At 51.2% G+C, this 24892-nt stretch overlaps 1 pseudogene; it reads right to left on the bottom strand.

The window, feature by feature from the left end:
- Positions 1 to 16528, bottom strand: part of LOC113408067 — a 79254-nt pseudogene extending 62726 nt beyond the window's left edge.
- Positions 16529 to 24892: the final 8364 nt, after the last annotated feature.

Raw genomic sequence — 24892 nt, 5'->3', positions numbered from 1 at the left:
CCACCCCTGCAGCAGTATGAGCATTGAATAATAAACACCCACAAAAAGCCCGGTCCAGCGTTGCCCAGAGGGCCTCACGTGGCAAAGGACTGATGACAGGGAGATGTCCTGGAACCTGGTCCACAGGGCTCTTAGGAGCCAGTAAGCGGCAGCTCTGCTGACAGCTACCAGAACTACAATCTCACCTTTTCCAGAAGACTCCCTTTCTGTTCTCTGATTGGTTCCCTGCTTGTATTTAAATGAAGCACAGGCCCAGAAAGTTGTCAATGAAACTGGGTTTTTCCCTGCTCATGACTGTTTCCCTTGTGTTACCTGCTCCTTCTCCCTGAACTCCTGGTAACCTGACCCTGCTTCCTCCTCACACCTGACTCTTGCTCCAACCACTAGACATGACCCCCCATATCCAGGTCATAATACTCAAGCAGAGCTAGCATGTGTCTGGCTCTCCGAGCTCGGCAGCTCGATCCCTGCTGCAATGTAGATGTACCCAATGAGCCAAGAGTCTCAGAACTCACAGCACGTGTCAGACTAAACAGTTGTAAACAAACAGAGTTCCATATCAGCTGCTAAACAGAGTGCACAAATTCCCCCTCCCCCCACAGTGGGGGGGGGGGCAGCATCCCACACTGATGGCACTGCCAGGAATGAGGGGAGGGAGCATCACACCAGAACATGTATCCCGTAGACAGAGGCCTGCACTGCTGCAGTCTGTCACCTGGTCTCAGACCTCCTATTTCTGTGCCGTGCAATCCCTTTGTGGTGCTGATCTGCAAAACTGTGTAACTCTAGGGTCTGAGTCCCTCCAGTCCATGTGCCTTAAATTCATTCTCCATTGATAAAGATGCAACTGAAATCTGAGTTGCAAACTCTGCAGTGTTTCTTACATCCCAGAGCAGGGGGAGATTATCATAAAGGTGACTGAAGTCCATACATTGTACAGGGGATTTTTCTATCTTGTTGCAGTGTGAAAGCACAAACACATGTTTACTGGGGGTTAGCCAAGTACCTGATTCAAAGACCTTCCTCTCAGCATCTGAAATAGAGAGGAGAAAAGAGTTAGACACAGAGCCAAGTGCTGTGTGCCCCATAACCACCTGGGTTAGTAACAGACACTCCACAGCCGCACTTCCAGTCCCAGTGCAGGAGCCAGAAACTTCAATAGGAGCTGGACTGTCGTTTAGTAAAACACACCAACATGCAGCAGACCTGGGATTTGCAAAGCATCTCACCTTGATGGAAGATGTGAGTGTGGATCCAACTACAGCTCTGACAGTCACAACCCTTCTGTCTCAGGAGAATTCCTTTTCTGTGTTACTGACAGTGCTTTGGAGCATCAAAGTTACGCACTCCAGGTGTATCTAGGGGATAGATGTGCCGATGTTTGGGGCTCACATCTGGGATCTGGGCTTGGCAACAAAGCATGGAAACATGAACCATGTTCTGGGAAGGGCCCAGAAGAGCCTGCACTGCAGCAGTCCTCTATAGAAAGCAGTTGGCCCCCTTCTCTCGCATCAGAACAATGTGATGGCATTGGATTGTCAAAGGCCAGATAACACCTGTCTGTTTACCCAGACTTGAGAGCAGGTGATCCTGTGTCTGCTTCAGAGAGTTCATAGTGTGGTGATGGGACTGAGATGACTAATGCAACTCAGATTTTGGCCCAAACTGTTCACTCAGCCCTGCCTTGCAGTGTTGGTGCTTCTGGATCCGCTCAGTGCCATGTGTGGCTTGGAGCCTCTGCCCAGGGCTCTCTAAGGGAAGGTGGATGAACTTACCAAGCAACTGACGCAGCTCCTGGCATTCTGGGGAGAGAAGAAAAGGAGACCATCGTGGGTTTCGTGTGTGTTGTTCCAAGAACAGTGACATGGGACTGTTCCAAACGTTGGGTCTAACATCTTGTCAGAACAGTGTGGGTGGTGGGGCCCATCAGAGTGCACCTCACAGAGCCCACCCAGAGCACAGTAGGGTTTTGAAATTCTGTTCATTCGATGGCCAGGCCTAGACTAGGAGAGAGGGATCAGGACAGGACTGAGGAGCTGAGGGCTGGAATAGGAGGGAAGCTGTGGGTGGGGACTGAGGGATGCCAACAGAGCTGGAGCTGGGGGAGGAAGCCCAGTGCTGGGATAGCAGGAGGCTGCAGTCAGCGGCAGCGTTTGTCCCATGGGGACCCACTGCAAAGCTCAATTCCAGGACCCCTTCCACTGACTTTGCATGTATGGTGTGTATGAGGGCAGGGGGCGGTTACAGGATTTGACAGGATTGTGGAGCTCTGGTCTGGATTACAGGGAGGCAGTGGATGGGGACTGAGGGGCACTGGCAGTGCTGTGGGGAGCCCAGCACTGATATAGTCGGGATGCAGTGGGTGAACACTGAGGGGTACTGCCAGAGTTGTGTGTAAGTGGGGAGCCCAGCATTGGGATAGCAGCCATTTTTCAGGTCAGAACTGAGATATACCCACAAACCTGCATGGAGGAAGTTTGTCCAGCCCCTGGCTCAGGCTTGTCTACACAACCCCATAGATCGGCATTTGGGGGTATGATTTGCATCATGCACCAAATTGCTGCACTGTAACTGCCCTCTAAACATCACTTAGTTGGTCCTCTTCAAATATGACTATTGGAAACATAAACTAGGAATCTTTTAGTTCACACCCAGAGCATCAAAACAGGGTTGTTACAGTGCAGCACATTAGTGTGTGTTGCTATTCACACTCCTGTAATCTGAACACTGGGCAGTGTAGACATAGCCTGAGTCCTGCCATCCCATATGCATTAAATTCTCTCTCTGTTGTTCAGGATGACACTGAAATCTGAGCTGCAAACTGTGCAGTGTTTGACTATTTCCAGGGCATGAAGGTGACTTAGGTCCACACAGTGCATAGTCCACATACTATCACATTATAGTATGAAAGTGCAGACACACATTTACTAGGGTTTTAGCCAACTACCTGTGTCAAAGGTCTTCTTCTCAGTCTCTGAAATAGGGAAGAGAAAAGAGTCAGACCCAGAGACACACACTGGGTGGTGCTGTACACTCTCTAATGACTGGGGTTTGTCACAGACATCCCACACCCGCACTCCCAGCCCCAGTGCAGGAGCTGGCAGTTTGACAGGAGCAGGACTGGCAGTTAGTGATATGCACCAACACACAGGAGACATGGGAGGTCTCTCACTCCTTAGCCCCTTTCTACACACACTCTTGCACCATTTTAATTAATTAGGTTTCAAAACACACCTTGAGTTAAACTGGTGCAGGGCTCTGTCTAGCACAGGCCTGGTAGAACCATGGGGCGGGGTCAGTTACTCCAGAGCGACCCCTGTGGCTAGTTACAGAACAGCACTGATTGCAGGGGAGTCCCATCCAGCCCTCCCCAGCTGGAGGAATGTGGCCACGAGAGGGCATGGCAGAGAGGAGATGAAAGAGGAGGATCCTCAGAGCTCTTCCAGGTTGTGATTGCCGGGAGAACCCCAGTCACCATGCTGGCATGTTGTATCCATTCTCTCTCCCTTTCATCTGTATTTCCCTGCATGTGAGCGCAGTGCCTAGCAGAACGGGTCAGCACCACTCAGCACCATCACAATGCAAACCAATATTGTTACTAAATATTGAAAATTTCACAGTGGAATAAATCAGACGTGTGCACTTAATAAAATGTTGCTGCTGTGTCTATTGGCCCATATGAGAGAGGGAATGTCACAGATTTGTAGAGTTTCAGGCCAAGCAGAACCATTAGTTTATCTGCTCTGACCTGCTGTATATCACAGGCCAGAGAATCTCACCCACTTCCCCCTGCACTGAGCCCAATAACTCAGGTTTGACTACAGCAGCTTCCAGAAAGGTGCCCAGTCTGGATCTGATGCCATCAAGAGATCAAGAATTCATCACTGCCATTGCGAGCTTCCTCTAGTGGTTAAACACCCTCCCTGTGTCCTGTGCATTCGACAGTCACAGGGATGGAATCATCTCACAGAGCGTCATTGATCTTGCCGTGTTGTTTCCTTTAGCCACCCAGCAATTGCGCAGGGTTAGTGGGACAGAATGTGACTGACAGATTTCTCACTGCAAGCCCGTCTCCCTGCTGCAGGGAATCTCACAAGCACAGACCCTTTGGGTTTCTGTTGCAAAATACACATTTGTCAACCGTTACCATCAGCATGTTTGAGAACGTGGGGGAGGTGAGGAACCTCTGGGCAGAGACCTCCTGGCTCCATCACTTCATTGCACTGAATCCATAGATAACACCAAGCAGTTACAGAGCTCACACATCTCAACAGACAGAGCAAGGGCTAGAGCAGGAGACCTACCAAGAAATGACAGAGCCTCCTCTTTAGAGCGTTTCTTCTGAGAGGCCTTTCGCTTCGCTGTGAGACAGAGAATCAGACATCGCAGTGAGACAGGGAAGGAAGGGGAAACACTGAGCAATTTGCTAATACAGGTGGGGCCAGGGACCCCGGTGTGTTTGTTAGTTTGGTTTATTTCCTAAAATAAATAAACAATAAAATGCTCCCATTCCTCAGCCCAGTGCACTCCAGGGCCGGGCTCTAAACATGCAAATAGCCAGGGCTGGCTCCAGGGTTTTTGCCGCCCCAAGCGGTGGGAAAAAAAAAAAAAAGCCCCAATCGCGATCGGCGGCAATTCGTCGGCAGCTCCACCACGCCGCTTTCTTCTTCGGCGGCAGGTCCTTCCCTCCGAGAGGGACCGAGGGACCTGCCACCGAATTGCCGTCGAAGAGTCTGAGGTACCGCCCCTTCCCCTTGGCCGCCCCAAGCACCTGTTTGCTGAGCTGGTGCCTGGAGCCGGCCATGCAAATAACACATTCCCATTACCTGTGTATCCAAGATATGCACAAGCTCCAGCAGCAATGAGAAACAGAGTGAACATCACCGAGAATGCAGCCAGCCAGGGAGAAACACGGGGGAAGATGTCACCTGGCAAACAGAGAGCGCAGTGTGTGAGGAGCAAGGTCCCATCCTGGAGCTGGAGAATGGGGTTTGCCACTTGGTTTGACAACTGAGTCCTAGCTCAGGGATTCCAGAAATTCCCAGGACTGAAGGGAACATCCCCTTCATACTCTAATCACAGCCATAAATGGGAGCATTGGAACCAGAGATGACAGCACAGCATCAGTTCCAAGACCCAGGACCCAGGACTCTGCTCTGCCAAAATCTCTCCCGCTGCTACAAGCCAACAGCCAGCAGCTGCATGCCCAGCCGTGCCCAGCCCTGCCTGTTCAGCAGAGAACAGTTGTTTTCCTAGCTGGCCCCAGTGTGTCATGAGTTCATGGATTCATAGATGTTAAGGCCTGAAGGAGCCATTATGATCATCTAGTCTGACCTCCTGTATAGCCCAGGCCAGAGACCCTCCCGCACTGATCCCTGCATCCAGCCCAGAACTTCTGTTCCAGCTAGAGCAGATCTTATAGAAAGAGACGCCCAGATTGGGTTGAAGATTCCAGGTGATGGAGAATCCACCACGTCCCGAGGGCAGTTGTTCCAACGGTTAATTCCCCTCACTGTTAAAATCTGCACCTTATTTCCAGTCTGAATTTGTCTAGCTTCAACTTCCAGCCATTAGATCTTGTTCTGCCTTTGTCTGCTAGATTAGAGACCTATCAACTGTCAGAAATCTCCTCCCTGTGTAGGTACTTACAGACCGTGATCAAGTCACCTTTTTACCTTCCCTTGGATAAGCTCTATAACTTGAGCTCCTATGTTTCTGACTACGAGGCAGGTTTCCAGATCTCTAATTGTTCCTGTAGCTATTTTCTTAGCACTTTCCAATTTGTCAACATCCTGTTTTAAAGTGTGGACACCAGAACTGTACACAGTACCCAGCAGTGGTCTGGCTAACACCACACACAGGTGTGATGTCACCTCCTTTCTCCTGCTAGATATTCTCATTTATACATTCAAGGGTTGCATTCACCATCCTAGCTCCGGCATTGCTCTGGGAGCTCATGTTCAAGTCCTTTTCAGAGTCACTCCTTATCAGATTACAGTCTACTGTCATGCAAGTGTGACATACACTGTTTGTTCATAGACGTGTGACCTGGCATTTGGCCATGTTGAAATACATGTTTGACAAAGTGGGAATTTTTGTAATATATTTATGAAGGCTTGTAGCGGGGTAGTCACCCGCTCCTGGCTGGAAGGGCTTGAAATCAGCCCTGGGAGAGGGCTGTGGCAGAGAAAAGCTGGGCTGATGGGGAAAGCAGCCACAGTGGTAGCCAGTGCAATCAGGGCTCAGCTGGCCCTTATAAGAGGGCAGTGGGCCAGAAGCATAGACAGTCTCTCTCTGCCTTCAGAGATAGAGAGGGGCCTGGCTGCTGGGAAGCTCAGGTGCCTAGAGTGAGGCAGGGCTGGGGAAAGGCCAGAGGGGCTGGGGAGCTCCAGGCTGGCAACTCACCAGGCTGCTGGGCCTTGTCCAAGGCCCCATAGAGGCACTGGGTTCCAGAGAGAGGCAGCAAGTCCAGACCCAACCCTGCCTATGATGAGTGGCTGACTCTGCAGTCTGCCCCAGGGCATGCGGGTGAGTGAGTGAGTGAAGGGGGGGGTTGTCGTTTCTGACAGCGGCTGCTTATCTGGTCTGAGAAAAAAACAAGCAGCTACTGTTTGCTTTGAGTGAGTGAGTGAGAGGCATGGGGGAGGCGGGTCTGAACGACAAGACAGCCTGCTGACACACTCTCAGCACCCCAAAAACCCACTCTCTCTCCCCCGACGCTTCCTGTCACACTCCACCTCCCCCCCCATTTGAAAAGCATGTTGCAGCCACTTGAATGCTGGGATAGCTGCCCATAATTCATTATCATTACACCTTGTTCTGCAGAAGAGAAGAATGAGGGGGGATTTGATAGCTGCTTTCAACTATCTGAAAGGGGGTTCCAAAGAGGATGGATCTAGACTGTTCTCAGTGGTACCAGATGACAGAACGAGTAATGGTCTCAAGTTGCAGTGGGGTAGGTTTAGGCTGGATATTAGGAAAAACTTTTTCACTAGGAGGGTGGTGAAGAACTGGAATGGGTTATGTAGGGAGGTGGTGGAATCTCAGTCCTTAGAAGTTTTTAAGGTCAGGCTTGACAAAGCCCTGGCTGGGATGATTTAGTTGGGAATTGGTCCTGCGTTGAGCAGTGGGTTGGACTAGATGACCTCCTGAGGTCCCTTCCAACCCTGATATTCTATGATTCTATGATTCTGTTATCTACCACCACTGAGAACAGCCAAGCTTCATCCTCTTTGGAACCCCCTTCAGGTAGTTGAAGGCTGCTATCAAATCCTCCCTCACTCTTCTCTTCTGCAGACTAAATAAGGCCAGTTCCCTCAGCCTCTTCTCATGTGGTCCAGCCCCCTAATCATTTCTGTTGCTCTTCACTGGACTCTCTCCAATTTGTCCACATCCTTTCTGTAGTGGGGGCCCCAAAACTGGATGCAGTACTCCACGTGTGGCCTCACCGGTGCCAAATAGAGTTCCCTCAATCTGCTGGCAATGCTCCTACTAATGCAGCCTAATATACTGTTAGCCTTCTTGGTAACAAGGACACACTGTTGACTCATATCCAACTTCTTGTCCACTGTAATCCCCAGGTCCTTTTTCTGCAGAACTACCAATTAGCCAGTCAGTCCCCAGACTGTAGCAGTGCATGGGATTCTTCCGTCCTAAATGCAGGACTCTGCACTTGTCCTTGTTGAACCTCATCAGATTTCTTTTAGCCCAATCCTCCAATTTGTCTAGGTCACTCTGGACCCTATCCCTACCCTCCAGCATATCTACCTTTCCCCACAGCTTAGTTTCATCCTCTGACTTCCTGAGAGTGCAATCCATCCCATCATCCACATAATTAATGAAGATGTTGAACAAAACCGGCCCCAGGACCAACCCTGGGGCACTCTGCTTGATACCGACTACCAACTAGACATCGAGCCATTGATCAATACCCGTTGAGCCTGACAATCTAGCCAGCTTTCTGTCCACCTTATAGTCCATTCATCCAATCCATACTTCTTTAACTTGCTGGCAAGAATACTGTGGAAGACCGTATCAAATGCTTTGCTAAAGTTAAGTTATATCACGTTCATCACTTTCCCCATATCCACAGAGCCAGTTATCTCATCATAGAAGGCAATCAGGTTGGTCAGGCATGATTTGCCCTTGGTGAATCCATGTTGACTGTTCCTGATCACCTTCCTCTCCTCCAAGTGCTTCAAAATTGATTCCTTGAGGACCTGCTCCATGGTTTTTCCAGGTACTAAGGTGAGGCTGTAGTTCCCCAGATTCTCCTTCTTCCCTTTTTTAAAGATGGGCACTATATTTGCCTTTTTCCAATTGTACGGGACCTCCACCGATCACCACGAGTTTTCAAAGATAATGGCCAATGGCTCTACAATCACATCAGCCAACTCCCTCAGCACCCTCGGATACATTAGATCCAGACCAATGGACTTGTGCATGTCCAAATTTTCTAAATGGTCCTTAACCTATTCTTTCACCACTGAGGGCTGCTCACCTCCTCCCCATACTGTGCTGCCCAGTGCAGCAGTCTGGGAGCTGACCTTGTCTGTGAAGACAGAGGCAAAAAAAGCATTGCGTACTTCAGCTTTTTCCACATCATTTGTCAGTAGGTTGCCTCCCCCATTCAGTAAGGGTCCCACATTTTCCCTGATCTTCTTCATGTTACTAACATACCTGTAGAAACCCTTCTTGTTATCCTTCATATCCCTTGCTAGCTGCAATTCCAGTTGTGCTTTGGCCTTCCTGATTACACTCCTGCATGCTAGAGCAATATTTTTATACTCCTCCCTAGTCATCTGTCCAAATTTCCGCTTCTTATAAGCTTCCTTTTTGTGTTTCAGTTGACCCAAGATTTCTCTGTTAAGCGAAGCTGGTCACTTCCATATTTACTATTCTTTCTGCACATCGGGATGTTTTTTTCCTGCAACTTCAATAAGGATTCTTTAAAACACAGCCCAGCTCTCCTGGACTCCTTTCCCCCTCATGTTATCTTCCCAGGGGATCCTGCCCATCAGTTCCCTGAGGGAGTGAATGTCTGCTTTTCTGAAGTTCAGGGTCCATATTTGCTGCTCTCCTTTCTTCCTTGTGTCAGGATCCTGAATTCGACCATCTCATGGTCACTGCCTCCCAGGTTCTCACCCACTTCTACTTCCCCTACTAATTCTTCCCGGTTTGTGAGCAGCAGGTCAAGAGGAGCATGGCTCCTAGCTGGTTCCTCCAGTACTTGCACCAGGAAGTTGTCCCCAACACTCTCCAAAAACTTCCTGGATTGTCTGTACACTGTCATGTTGCTCTCCCAGCAGCTATCAGGGTTATTGAAGTCCCCCATGAGAACCAGGGCTTGTGATCTGGAAACTTCAATTAATTGTCCGAAGAAAGCCGCGTCTACCTCATTCTCCTGGTTCGTAGTCTATAGCAGATGCCCACCACGAAATCACACTTGTTGCTCTCGGCTGTTAACTTAAACAAAAGACTCTCAACAGTCTTTTCTCCAGTTTCATACTGGAGCTCTGAGCAATCATACCGCTCTCTTACATACAGTGCAACTCCTCCACGTTTTCTCCCCCATTTGTCCTTCCTGAACAATTTATACAGTTTAACATGCAAGTTTGGGACTGACGGCACCAGCCAAACATGTTGGAGGCTGCTGTTAAACTAACAGAGGAATGCATGGAGGCGGATTTTCCGTGAAAAGAGGGTCAGATAGACCTAGACCTGGACCTGGACGGGGGGGAAGAAACACCGAGAACCTCCCCATGGGAGAAGCCCAGAGAAAAGGAAGTAAGAGAGACTAAGGGAGCCCCTCGTTGCCCGGGACAGCTGGTGTGCTGGTGATGTGGGCGGCTGGGACACAAATGCCGGGGCTGTCCGGAAATGGACTGTGGACCTGCTGAGTTTTGCGGTTGGATGAATGGTGGAAGAAGGAAGAAGCGGCGAGGACTGGCCACCATCCCCGTGCGGTGGGGAGGAAGCCCCAGAGGGGCTTGGTGGACATGGCCTCGGCCCACTCCCTCATTCAGAGATGGCTGGTAAATCCACAGTGGTTTATCCCCGGGGCAAAAATGATGCTAGAGTGCATCCACGCAGATTGGAGGCCCTGCCCCATGGCCCAGGTGCCCCTGGAGATGGGGGCAGGTTCTCCTCGCAACGGGTTGGGGTGGTAGAGGGGTTACCATACCCTGTGGTACTGGGGACAGATTGGGGCCCCTTCCCAAAGGGGAAAGGAAGCCATGGGAGGGGACCTGCCGGCAGGAAGAGGGGGGAGACGCCATTGAAAGGTGGGGAAACTCCTATGCCCCTCAGCCCCAGTGAGGGGGAAGACCCATCTCCCCAGATGACAGGAGAACCAAACCCTAGAGAACAAAGCCAAAATAAAGACAGGGGAGAAATAGGGGGCGAGGGGCCATAGGAGTGTCCCAGTATAGGACGGCCAGGGAAGGAGGCCCGAGGACTAGAAGGGGAAGCCGCCAGGGAATGCCTGAAGGTAGAACCTCCAGACAGAGAAAGCCAGACTCCCCTGGGCCGCGTAACTGAACCTGATGCCCCGGGCAGCCAGGGCGATGTCCAGACCCACCCGGCTCTCCTGCTGGACAGAAAGGGGGAGCAGCTGGGAGGATAACCGTAAGGCTGTGACTGGTGTGAGGACCTCTGGGTAGCAGCAGACCTGTGGGGCAGTCTGCTCCCTACCCAGTGTGCCTTCTGTGGGTGGGGGATAGACAAACATGGCGAGGAGGACCCCGGGGATCACCCAGTGGGAAGCGGCAGGCTCCCCCAGACCAACCTCCCAGGCCGAGGGAGAAGGGGCCGGATCAGGCCCCATCTGGCTGTTGCTTAAGTGGTGAGGTCTGTGGCAGCGCGCTGCTGGAGAAGCCCATAATCAGCTCCTGCCACTCCAGCCCCATTCACGGAGAATGGACTGGGGCTGGGTGAACAGTCCTATGTTTGCCTGGTAACTGACCACACCTGCCAGCCTCATTAGCAGGAGCTATAACGCTGGAAGGAAGTGAGAGAAGGCTGAGGGCAGAGACTAAGAGTGGGAGGTCAGGCTCAGAGGGAGCAGGAGCCTCCTAGTCTGTTGCTGGCCAGGCCTGTGGTGGGCCAAGCAGTTGTAAAGCCTGCATATAGTTGGAAACTGATCACGAATAAGGAACACAGGAGTTGCACCAGACTGAAGTGTCCCTGATTCATGGAGGAGAGGAGCCAAGGGGCCAAATCCGGATGGGCGCAGTGTGTACCCTGTTACACCTGGCATTTGGCCATGTTGAAATGCATGTGTGACAAAGTGGGAATTTTTGTAATATTTTTATGAAGCCTATGTGTGCCTCGGTTTCCCCTACATGCTTTATTGGTACCTAGTGGGGATAAAGGTCTGATATCAGTGGAGTATCTGAGAAGACAATGGCAAATCCAAGTCACTGGGACTTTGATACCTAGTAACCAATTACCATGGCTGGCCCACCTCTCGGCAGGAAGCCAAGCAGTGTTAGCCCTGCTGGGGAACAAAGAACTGGGGTGTGTGAGGTGGAAGCTAAGTATGGGCTGCAGAAAGCAGCTGGGGCACACCTGAACTGGGACAGAGAGGTCAGAAGGACAGGGCACTGGGCTCTGTGCTGCCCAGGATGGATTATGCTGTAACTTTCTTTTCTCTGTGCTAGCCAAGGACGTCCTGTGCTGTGTGACAGTTGACTAATAAACTCTTCTGTTTTACAGCACTGGCTGAGTGTCACTACAAATGCTGACAGAGGAGATGCTTTGATGCCCAAGATTGTACCAGTCTCCTTTAGGGGTCTGTCTCAATGGAACTCGCTGAACGGAGCTCTCAGTGGGAAACAGGGGTACTGAAGGCCCAGGGGTTCAATCTAAGGAGGTGTGAAGCCAGGTGGTTTCCCCTGAAGGTGGTTTTCCCTGAAGGGTCCTCCCAGAGACTATTCTAAAGCTGGGGCTATGGCACTGGTGCTGTGGATCTGTGACAGCATGTTGTTAGGGTGAATCCACCTTACCAAGCGCTCCACGTCAGTCTGTAGTACCAACCTGTCACCATCATTATTTACCTCTCCACCAATGTTTGGGTCATCTGCAAATTTTACCAGCAATGATTTTATATTGAATAGCATTGGCCCAGAACAGATCCCTGTGGGACACTGCTAGAAATATCCCTATTGGAGGATGATTCCCCATTACAATTACTCTGAGAGCTATCAGTTAGCCAGTTTGTAATCTATTTAATGTGGGCTACATTGATTTTGATATTATTTTATCAGAATTTCATGCAGCACTAAGTCAAACCCCTTTCAGAGTGTGACACCTGGTCTACACTATAGAGTTAGGTCATCTTAAATACGTTGCAGAGGACGTGAAACTAACCCCAGTGAAGACACCACTAGGTCGACGGAAGAATTCTTCTGTCATTCTAGCTACCATCTCTCAGAGAGGTGAATTTACTACAACCATGGAAGAACCCCTTCTGTCGCTGTAGCCAGTGTTTAAACCACGGTGTTGCTGCTGTAACGTTTCTAGTGTAGACACACCCTGAATCTCTTAGGTCAGCCCAGTTACCTTTATCAACTTGGTGTGTCATCTCCTCAGCCCATTTCACAAGACACAGCCCAGCTCCTGATCATAGAAATCTCCATCCCAAATAGCCCCACAAATCAGATGAGAAGGACATTTCCTATTTCATTACCAGAAACAGGTCCTAGCCGAGTGCAATTCCCAAGTGACCAAGCCCTCCACCACTCCCATGGTGACCTCTTCTGCATGGGTGGACTTACGTGAGAGGTGAATGGCAGATCGTTGCTTGGTCTCCAACAGGCTATTCCGCACTATGCAGCTGATGTCTCCATTGTCTTCTTCTGTGACAGTGATGTGACTCACAACACTATACAGGTTCTCCCTGTCCTGAGTCACGTTGGTCACAATCTCCATCGACAGATTCTTCCAGGTCTTTCCAACCCACTGGAGTTCGGGTTTGGGGAACCAGCCTGCGGTTCTACAGGCCAGCCCGATCCCCTGGCCCTGGGGACCCAGCACCTCAATGAACACTGGAGCCACAGCTACAGGGAGAGACAGAGAGTGTGTGTATCAGGAAATCTGTCTTTGGTAGCACTCATGTGATTCCCCGGATACCACTGGATATAGGGGGCTGTGACTGGAAAGCTCCATTCCCTTATGTGCAAAGTCTCCCTGGGATCCCTCATCCTGATGACTCGGGAAATTAAATAATGCCATCTTGCATTTTCATAGAGCACTGAGCACTGAAGTCTCACTGGGGAATGTGCAGGGTGAAACTGCTACAGAGAGATTGCTGCACTTGCTGCTGAAATTAAGCCACTTCTGGGGTGGAGCCCAGCAGCTGTCAGGATCACTGCACTTCCGTACAGAGCAGCAGGTAAAGGATAGCGATCCCACCTACCTCTCTGCTCCCACTCTGCCTGTGCCATCCTTCTACACACTGTCCCTCTGGTGTCCTTCTCCCGCACTGCTAATGGTGCCCCAGGCCATGCCACCCCTTATGCTTGGTTTTCCCTCTCCCTGTGCTGCACACAACCACCCTCCAATCATTTCAATCTCTCCCTAAAAGCACACATCTCCTGCGGAACCTGTGCACTAGGAGCCACCAAAGATGGGAGATAATTTAAAACAACCTCAATGATCTGCATTATCACAAGAGGGCCCCTCACCTGGGGCTTGATGTTTCTGAACTGTATTGTCTGGGGCTAGGTTACTTAGTGAGCTAAATTGGCATAGACCGTCCTTTCTACTGCCCTTGTGCAGCACTGGATGCGGGGTCAGTGCCCAGTGAATAAAAAACAATATCCCAGCCCTTGGAAACTGCAAAGGGAGTTTTAAGGGAGGCCAAATGTACTTATGACCTCACCTGGGATCTTGGCAGAACATGGGGGTAAAGGTCCCACTCCCTCATACAGCGCCGCAATGAGCATGAGAGCTGAGGACTGTAGCTTTACATCTCATTGAAAAGACATTGTTTAATGCAGCACTGAGCCTGCTAGCACCACAGTGGGGTCAGTGCTGAGTGCAAGGGGAGAGCGGCCCCTACTGAGTCCCGCACATCACTCCCTGCAGCACAGGACCCTGCTGCCATGCTGGGCTCAGTATTGGGGGACCCACATGGGTACAAGAGGCTCTGGCTGCCCAGACACAGCACCTCTCTGTAGTGGAGGGAGAGCCTGGAGATCTGGGCCTGGTGCAAGATCTGAGGCCGGAACCAGAGGCTGTAAACCAAAGTCAGGCCATGTATTAAAGCAGATGCTTCCAAGTTCACTGTCTGGTACTTGAACTTAGCAAATTTCCTGTTAGACATGCCAAAACATAGGCACTCCCAAGAAGTACTAGACATGAGATATTTATGTAAATATTTTCCAGAAGGCTGGTACAGATACACCCCAATCTAGCACAAGATAAAATGAATAGGGATGTTCTGTCTGAAATATCAGGAACAAGGGGAGGTAACAAAGAGATGTCATAAAATATGTAAGGTGGTATGTAAGTTGTTTATCCCAGTTTGTTTCAGTCTATAAATGTGGGGGTATCTCACCTTAACCCTTTGTGTGGCCGAGGGGACAGCAGGGTCTCCCGCTGCTGACTGAGCCACTCCTGGCCACTGGGCACTCATGTGTTAATGTACCTGTAACCACGGAGCCAGGGCACTAGGACTGTACCTTGAGGGCAATAAATCTGTCCGAGTGCCTTTGTCACCGAACCATTCTGGTGGTTGTTCTTTATGAGTAACATCAAGGTCTGCTGAATTAGCAGGCTGCACTATCTGCTAGTACTGATAACACTGGAGCTCCAAGAAGGAAAACTGAGCAGCTGGAACAGCTCCAGTAGCCTGGACATCGTTACCGAGGCAACAACATTCCATCCTTGTACACCACTTAGTGCTCCGTCTCACCTGAAACCCGTAGTTCAGTGGTGGTTTCCAGGCTCCACTCTAGGTTCCTCACAAAGCAATGGTACTTCCCAGCGTCTGCCACTTGGAGCCGTTTCAGCTTCAGTGAGACATTCCCACTGCTGAACTCCTGCAGGAACAGCTCCGTCCGGGTCTGGTAACCCTCCCCCGGCAGGTCCTGGGTTCCCTCATCCATGTACTCATGAACCAGGATAAATCCTGGTCCAATTTTCCTCCACTGCACGTTCATGCTGGGCAGCCCAGCTGGGGGTGAGAGCTGGCAGGGTAACACCACATCCTGGCCAATTATCCCCACCACGGGGCGCGGGGAGCCAGCCAGGGAAAATTCCTCTGGAACAGAAAATCCCAGGAGCAGAATGAGTGACAAGAAAAAAGAGGGGCATCTCTGAGCCAGGGCCCAGCCCTACAGACACAGTGAGTGAAAGAGGAGGGGGCATCGCTGAGCTAATCAAAATTTCCTCAGTCGTGCATAGCTCGTAGCAGAAGGTTCCCGAGGCTAAGTCATGTGGAGCTCAACTGAGTTACTCTGTGTGGATGCAGGGCAGTGCAGTCATACCACAAATCCTGTCCTACAATCCCCCAGAAACTCCACCAAAGGTGCCTGTCTTGCAACCTACCTACACTCTATTAGCAAGGGGTGGCCCCATCTGGAAGCCACTTGCCAGTTCACAGCACCCTGCACAACCCCATGGCACCCAGTTACGAACTCTTTCCACTGCAGGAAACTTTTTTGATGAACCAGTTTCAGATCCATGAAGACCCAGAATGGCTGCAGAGGGGCCACCTCAGGAGACTTCTGCCAGGCCTGAGGGTATTGAATTTTGATGGATCTTTGGGACGATGCACATCCCTTCCATGGATTCAATGCCCACAACAGAAACTGACTCAGATAGGGATTCACCGTTTTGGTGGTCGGTGTCTGGGGGAAAGTAAGCATCTGAGGATGATTTATGTCTGCACAATAGCTTTGTCTGAAGGGTTTCCAGGCTCGTCCATCCCACCATGGGGCATGTAGAGCAATTACTACTGAGCTGACACTCACTGTGTGGCTACTGGTGGGGAGGCATAAGGCAGATTTTCAAAGCCACCAAGGAGATTTTGATGACCTTCCAGTCATCCTAAGGGGAACTGGGCACCCCCATCCCTCAGGTAGCTGTAAAGATTGCAGGCCATGAGAATCCAGGTTCCCAGTGGGGGAGATCTAGCAGCACGGTGCCTTCGGGTCCCGTGGCATGACAGGAAGGGATCAGTGTTGGGGGCTCTGGAAGCCTCTGTCAAGGGCAGCAGGAGCCGGGCAACTTGCTTCAAGATCCAACAATTGTGCCACCCAGAGCTAGGACATGCCCCGGTCACCCTAATGTCATCTTCACCCCACAGCCTCCTGGCCTGGACCCTTTTACTCTGCAGGACTGAGGAGGCCCTGGGGGAGTTTCATTGGCCTCTGATGCCCCTACCCCAGCCCTACAGGGGGCAGCGTACATGGCGGACAGGGAGGGAAATAATTGGGATTCAAACGTTTTTACCAGAGAGAGAACACGGAACCAGGAGGAGGATCCCCAGGCTGCACACACAGAGCCGCCACCATGTCGCCATGGGGACACTCTGGGCAGGGACCTGTAAGGAGAGAGCAGGGATAGTTAACACCTCCCCAGACTGTATGAGGGGCCGGCACTGCAGGGAACATGCCCCATCCAGCATCTGACTTGACCCACTCTGCTCCCAGGCAGAGCAGCTCCCCAGGGACAGGAGAGGATTTCATCCCACCCAGGCTGCTCTGCCGCCTGCCCAAGCCTAGCACTAGGAATTTCCATCACTGGGAAGTGCCGTATATCCCCCCCCATTTCCTCCCCTTGTCGGTTCTCTGACCATCCATTGGTGCAGGTGCCCCCCGATACCAGTGCAGGGGAAGCCGGCAGCAGAGCAGGGCTGTGACATTGCACTCCATATAATTTTATGAAAATATGCTAATGAGTGTGAATATAATGTAACTGGAATATGCTTCATGCAAAAGGTCTCTTGTAAGGTATCATTACAAAGCTTATAATCTACTGAGTGTGGTCATCCTATTTGTATAAATGTATCATTCTTGTATCTGAAACTAGAAATATGAAATATAACTCCTATTGTAATTATGCAACATGTGGGCCATTAATGGTGGTTTGGAATCTTGATGGCTCCCATCAACTAGGACAATTGGTTGTAAATGGCTCTGTTTACTTGAAAGCCTTCCTGTGAGTCAGGCCAGGCAGAATGAAGGCTTGGGGTCTCACAGCACATGTGTCCATGTCACCTGATAATGGAATCCATCTTAAACCTGGTGCTTTTCCATTTAGAAGGAGGGGTGGGGACCCAGATTGACAAAAGATTCCCGCCTTGTGCCAAAGCTATATAAGAGGGTGGAACAGAACAAAGGTGATTCTAGTCATGAGAAATCCCCTAGTTACCACCTGATCTGGAACTAACAAGGTCTGTATTGGGGAAAGGATTGGGCCTAGACTAGGAAGGAGTCTATTCTGTGAAAGAAGCTTATTGGAACATCTCTGAGAGTGAGATTTACCTGCATTCAGTTTCTTAATGTATTAGGCATAGATTTGGGTGTTTTGTTTTATTTTGCTTGCTAACTTACTTTGTTCTGTCTGTTATTACTTGAAACCACTTGAATCCTACTTTTTATACTTAATAAAATCGCTTTTTGCTTATTAATTAGCCCAGAGTAAGTAATTAATTCCTGGGGGAGCAAACAGCTGTGCATATCTCTCTATCAGTGTTATATAGGGCGGCCAATTTATGAGTTTACCCTGTATAAGCTTTATACAGAGTAAAATTGATTTATTTGGTGTTTGGATCCCATTGGGAACTGGGTATCTGGGTGCTAGAGACAGGAGCACTTCTTAATCTGTTTTCAGTTAAGTCTGCAGCTTTTGGGGGACGTGGTTCAGACCCTGGGTCTGTGTTGGAGCAGGCTATCTGGCTCAACAAGACAGGGTACTGAAGTCCCAAGCCATCAGGGAAAATGGGCTCAGAGGTAGTCTCAGCACATCAGGTGGAAGTCCCAAGGGGTTTCTGTGACCCAACCCGTCACAAGTGCCACTTCCGAGGTAACCCCAGTGGTACCCACCCTGTTGTCCCCCCTGCAGAAGGGACCTGGCTCTGTGCCTGCCACCACCTTGGACAACACAGCCAGTGTGTGACCCAGGGCTCTCCACAGCTAAGTGCATGAGGCCCTACAGCATGAGCTAAAGAGCCAAGCTGTGTAGCTGGGGCTGTAACAGACTCACATGCTGTGTGGATCAGGCCCAGAGAGGCCCCATCTCACATCCTGGGCAGGATGTGGTACCCCCCTTTATATGGGGTCAGCTTGGCCAGAAGTCACCCCCCGTGGTAAGCGATGCTGCCAAGTGACAGGAAAGGGGCTGGCAGTGGCTGTCACAGACACCAGGGGATGCTGTCAGATACCTGCTCCCTCTCCCCTGACATAAACGGGAGACCACCACATCAGTAGATGTTACAGTAAGATTCATGATGGGGATCAGGAGGGGCCGTCTCAGGTCTGCTAAGAGCTTCAGGCGTCTTGCCCCAGTTCTCCAGCCTGTGTACACAGGGTCAGACTGGATTCTGGATTCTAAGCATTAAAGCCATGTTCCGCTGCAACCATCCAGCCAGAGGATTTATGTTTATATCCAACTCCTCTGTGTGTGCCGGGAGCATAACAATGGACACCCTCCCCACAGAGAGACCTCCCTTCTGAGCCCATCCAAAGTCACTTGGGGATGACATGATGTTCCTGAGGGCAGGGTTAAGTCCTAAGTATTATAGGCCCATGCCTGAGGCAGGATTAAGGCCTAGGCACTAGGGAAGAGACTGCTTCATTTCTCTCTTGGTTCTGGATTGTAAGCATCAAAGCCATCTTATGCTGCATTCTTCCAGCCTGAGGATTTTTTGATTTTATCTAATGTGTCTGTGTGTGCTGAGAGCATAACAAAGGGGACCCTCTCCGCAAAGAGACCTCCCTTCTTTGCCTAGCCAAGGTCACTGGGGAATGCCATGAACTGCCAGAGAGCAGGGTTAAGGCCTTGGCACTACAGGCCCATGCCCAGGGCAGGGTTAAGGCCTAGGCACTACAGGCCTGTGCCTGTAAGGGTTAAGGCCCAGGGCTCCAGCAGACTCTTGTCTTGCATTTTAAAGAAAACTTAAGTTTCCTGGTTTCATGTGTGAGGAGAAAAGCTCAGAACTGTGCCCTGGATTTAACCATCCCAGAAACACCTGTCTGAGTCTGCAGAGAGCCGGATAGGGTTGCCAACTTTCTAATCACACAAAACCTGCCCTACCCTCTGCCCATCCCCTTCTCTGAGGCCCTGCCCCTGCTCGCTTCATCCCCCCTCCCTCTGTTGCTCGCTCTCCACCACCCTCGCTCACTTTCACCAGGCTGGGGCAGGGGGTTAGGGTGTGGGGAGGGGTGCGAGGGCTCCAGCTGGGGGGGGTGGGCTCTGGGATGGGGCCAGGTTGAGGGATTTGGGGTGCAGGAGGGGGCTCCGGGCTGGCGCAGGGAGTTGGAGTGTGTGTGTGGGGGGGTGCGGACTCTGGGAGGGAGTTTGGCTGCGGGTGGGAACTCTGGACTTGGGCAGGGGGTTGGGGTGCAGAAGGGCGTTGGGGGTGCAGGGTCCCGGTGGCACTTACCGCGGCTCCCAGGAAGCGGCCACCAGGTCCCGTCAGCTGCTAGGCACATGGGTGTCCAGGGAGGCTCCATCCGCGCACTGCCCTCGCGCCCGCAGGTGCCTCCCCACAGTGCCCATTGGTCATGATTCCCAGACAGTGGGAGCTGCGGAGCCGGCACTCAGGGCGGGGGCAGCACATCGAACCTCTCTGCACCTAGGGGCCGCAGGGACCAGGCAGCTGCTTCTGGGAGCCACGTGGAGCCAGGGCAGGTAGGGAACCTGCCTTAGCCCCAGGCCCCCGCGGTGCTGCTGACCAGACTTTTAACAGCCAGGTTGGCAGCACTGACCAGAGCCACCAGAGTCCCTTTTCAACCAGGCGTTCCAGTCGAAAACCGGAGGCCTGGCAACCCTAGGGCTGGGGATCCGAGGTTCGAGAGGGGAACTGCCCCGTGAAGTTCAGCAAGAGTTTTCCTCCCAGTTCCGCTGCTCTGCGGGCCCTGCCAACCACACTCAGCAGGGACTGTGTGTGTAACACGGGAGAAGAGCCCTGGGGACCCAGCCCCTCCCCCCAGTACTGCTGTAATGATCTTGGGGTTCATTAAACAACAAACCAGCGAATGACAAAAGGGATAAAACTCACACTAGTGGTGAACTGCTGGGCAGAGCTACACTGTGTTCTCCACACTCCTGCCAGGCACGGGCTCAACATTCCTGTGTTCATAACACTGTCCCTTGTGAGGGAACCTCTCTAATTTATAATCTTGCACAAACATATCTCTACAACCAACACCCCGCTTCTGAGGGAAGTAATGGGGGCAAGCGAAGAAAATCCTTGTTGATGCCCCAACCCTTCTGGGGGCTAGAGGGGACCCATGTGCTAGCCTGTCTCTCTAAGAGGGGAAGGCAGGACCCAGCCACAGCCACTCCAATGGTTGAGGGCAGGTCTATGGGGGCCCCATATCAGGGAAAGCCTAGGGCCAGGCATTGCCTTAATCCAGTCCCACCCTCAGCAGCGCTACCAGCCCCTGCTGGCCCTGTAAGGAGGAATTGGACTTTGACCCCCCTGCCGAGTGCTCTCTATTATCATTGCATATCCGGCCCCGCCCCAGAGCAAAGGGTGAGTGTAGGTTTCGGAGCCATTTTATTACCTATTTGTCCTTGTGCAAAGCGGGGCTCTGAGAGACACAGAGCCGAGCCTGGCAGGCGCTGAGCATTCTGGGAGGCTGGTGAAAATGGGGATTTTTAATTTTTTTTTGAGAAAAAATTTCTTTTCATTCAAAATTTTGCCTGAACTATTCCAATATTCTGACAAAATGACTCAAAACAAACAATAATGGTTTCAAATAGATTGGAAATTCAATTAAGATCAAATGGAATTAGAATGATTTTTTTTCAAGTTCACTTATTTTTTTTCCTCCTTAAAAGTGAAAAAATGTTCATTTTGAACATTTTTTGTTGTGAATCATTTTAATGAAAATTTTCAAATGGAATTAATTTTTTTTGGTGAAAATATTCCTATACTTTTGAAAGCCATTTTTCATTAAAAATGGTTTTCATGAAACATTCCAGCTTCTTTACAGGGCTCTTGTTAAGCCTAATAACATCGAGTAAAATACTGAAAAAGCACCTAAGTCCCATTGACTTTCAATAGGAGTTAAGGGCCAGAGCCACAAAGGGACACAGATAGATTAAGGGCTAACTGCTCTCAGAGCACCTACCAGTTCAGGCCCTGCACTAAAAACAGCTGGAGGTAGGTGAGGGCTGTGGGCCTGTGGCCAGAATACCCAAAAGTCTTTGGCTGGAGCACTCACCTGGGCTGTGGGAGAACGAAGTTTGATTTCCTGTCTGATTTGGGGCAGGGATTTGAACCCAGGTCTTGTACCTCCCAGGTGAGTCCTCTAGTAACGGTCAGTGGGGTGAGTCTCTCCTATTGGAGCTGGTCCACTTTGAATAAATAGTTATTGGAGCAGAAATTTGACTCTGGGTGCCCTGACCCCTGGGCTACTTGCTGTAATGTAGGGGAAGGGGTTTCTCTCTGGCTCTGTACAAGAAAGGGCTGACCGGGTTTAGATGCCTAACTCCAGGCGAGATTTTACTGCTGAGAATCCCAGCCGGAGGGAGGCGCCTTCCTCCAGCTTGTCAGCCAGGCACCTAAGGCCTAGATCAATGGGAGTGAGGTGCCTAATTCCCTTTGTGTATTGGAACCTAAGCCCTGCCCCTTTTCCTCTGCATTTCACTAGCTGGCTTAGGCGGCTGCCTGCTCAGTGTGCTGGCTTCTGAGGGGCCCTTTGGTAGGTGCACAGCCCTGCCCAGACATTGTATGGAGAGCCTGAGTGCCCAATTCAGGGCTTTGAAGTCCCCGAGGCAGCAGGGCACCTGGGACTCAGGCCCTGCAATGCTGTGACTCCAGCCCTAAACTCCTAAATCACTTGAGTGGCTATGAAGAAGTTAGCCATCAGCCAGCACAGTCAGAGCCTCCTCCCCCCCGCCAGCCACCTTCCTGCAGATGAACAGTCTGTGAGCTCCAGACACACAATAGAAACCAACACACAGCAACCCCCAGAGCTTCCCGGCTTCTGATCAGCAAATCCAGCTCTCCCCAGATGAGTGCAGCCCAGCCAGGGCCCTTGTGGACTCTCTGCACACGACAATTGCCTGGTGCTAGAGCGCGTGTTAACAGCACTAACCACTCAGGGTGAAATCCTGGCCATACTGAAATCATTGGGCGAGTTCCCATTGGTCTCTATAGGGCCAGGACTTCAGACTCAGGGTAGACACGACATGTCATGTGTAACATGGTGTCAGCTGGTCGTGGATAACCCTAGAGTCTTTCCCTTGGGCTGTGAGCTCTTTGGGGCAGAGACTGTCTCTGTTCTGTGTCTGTGCCGCACCCAGAACACTGGGCCCCTTGCTCCAGGACTGGGCCCCAGGTGCCACCACAATAATAACACTAGAGTGACTCCTGGGGTCACCGTGGCCAGCTGACACGATGCTGACCACAGCTGTCCTTTTCCACACCAAGAACAAAACCATGTTCAGCACAGTGCTTGTCACACCAGGCTAGTTACTGCTGTTGTGTATGATTTGCATTACGGTATTGACAGGGAACCCCAGTCAGGGGTCAGGGCTCCACTGTGCCAGGTGCAGTACAGACATGTAACAATGACAGTCCCTGCCTCAGAGTACTCACCATCTAACTCTAAATGTCAGACAGGACAGAGCCAGTGGGTGAACAGACAAACGCCTCGATGGTGAGGGGCTGGGAGATAACAAGACAGAAGAGAAGAGCGTAGCAGGGAAGCAGAGTCCCAGCTGGCCACTAGCCTAGCCAGCACCAGGCGGCAGCGCTCAATAGGCCCCATGGCAGAGGTAGCTCCAAGGGGGGATTCCAAGGAAGGGAAGGTGGTGACTTTGTGAACATTGACGGGAGCTGTCCCCCCACACTTCTGGCCTGGCAGACCCTCCTCCGAAAGGCATCCGTAAGGAAGGGCTGTGAGGCCCTTTTGAAGAGGCACCAATTCACCCCTGCACCCCATCACATCCTCCAGGGAAAGGCCACAAGGAACCCCAAATGGCCACACTGTGCAGTGAGGGGATAATGGGGCTGAGCAGTGACTCACACCATCAGAGTTTGCCCAGCACTGATGGGAGGTGGGAACATGCCATGGCAGGAGGGACGTGCTCCCAGGGGGCAGGAGTGTGAGCAGCCCCTGAGAGTGAAGGAAAGGGGGTAATAACAGGGAGGGACCTACCTTAAGGATTCAGCATGTCCCAGCAGATGCCATGCAGCGAACCAGGGGTCCCAGCCCCACACAGAGAGCCCAAGGAACTGAACTAATATGCTGGGGCAGACGAGGAAATGGGTCCCGGAGCTGTGTGTGAACTCTGACCGGGGGAAAGTGAAAGCACCAGGGCACCTGTCACACATTAACCTGTGTATTACAGCAGATGTATTATTTGGCCAGGATCCAGGACAGGTGTTCGGTTACCTGTGGAGACACGGTGAGCAGCAAGGAGTTTATATGCCTCTGGGGTTCCCATTCATCCTCCGATCACTCAGGAGGGCCATTGCAGGTCAGCACTGAGTGCTGATACTCCCCCGCCCCTGGATCTGCTCCCCACTCCCATCCCATCCCCTTTCCTCACCACCAAGCTGCCCTTCCTGTCCCAGTCTGTGCAGCACTGTGGGGGCATTAGCAGGCTGTGCCATGCACAGAAAACAGCAGCCCAGGGGTCTAAAGTTCAGTGCAAAGTAATGCAAGCGGCTTGAACATGGGACAGGAGGTGCAGGGTATAACAGCCCCAGTGACTTCTAAGGAGGAATCGTTGTGACAAGTGCTTCTACTAGGGGTCATCAGTAGGGTTGAACCCAAGATCTGCCATGCCACAGCACAGGTCTCTGCCATTTGAGCTAAGGAACAAACTCAGTCAGCACGTCTTATCTGCTTATCATTTGGATAACCCTGGTTGGGTGGGATGCAGCGATTGAACCGAGGCCCTATAGAGCAAAATACATGTGTTACTATCACCTGGCTAAAGGGAGAAGGTTACTAGTTTCCTGTTTGCAGCCCCTCCCAATCTTTGCCTAGAGGATCAGACACTTGTCTGGGATGTGGGAGACCCACATTTGCAACCCCACTTTGAAGCAGAGACTTGAACTCAGCGTGAGCATCCTCACCCCCAGGGCACAGGCCACTCTGGGCTGGGCTGCTCTCCTGTGGAGACTGTTCCACTTTGTATAACTAACTACTTAAATATTAATTGGGTCATAGAGCGAGGGAATGAGAATGACTCTATGATCTGGGGATTGAGGGGCTCACGTGGGCAGAAGGAGCTAGGGATTCAAATCCCTCTGAATGAGGAAGACAGAAGATTTGAGTCAGTGTCTCCTACCTCCTGAGTGCCTTAATCCCCAGGCTGGAGAGTCGTTCTTCTGCTCTTTGGCCCAAGGAATAGCAAATTATTAGCTGCTGTTTAGGGGTCAAACACACACTTCTGAAGCAGCCTGAACAACGTATTAAAAACCTTTGCCCAGCTAAAACTAATCGGTTCAAATTCGTGAATAGTTTTGCCTTGGCCAAAACTTCATTTTTCAGCAAGTAAACTATTCATCCAGAAATCTTGCCTTGCTCTGCTTGTGAGAACTGGTTTATTGTTGTGGGGTTGTGTTATTGTTGTGGGGTCATTGCTGACTGCCGGGACTGCACACAAAGGGGTTTGTTTGAAGGTTTGTGACTGCTGGGGTTGCATTTTGATTGATTTTTGTAGCTGCATCCATGAGCACTGGGACATTTTCTATGTG

The sequence above is a fragment of the Terrapene carolina genome, unplaced genomic scaffold (assembly GCF_002925995.2).
Source record: "Terrapene carolina triunguis isolate 2854851 unplaced genomic scaffold, T_m_triunguis-2.0 Scaffold720, whole genome shotgun sequence".
NCBI lineage: Eukaryota > Metazoa > Chordata > Testudines > Emydidae > Terrapene > Terrapene triunguis.
Note: the sequence above shows the minus strand (reverse complement) of the source record. Positions and strands in the feature narration are given on the sequence as shown.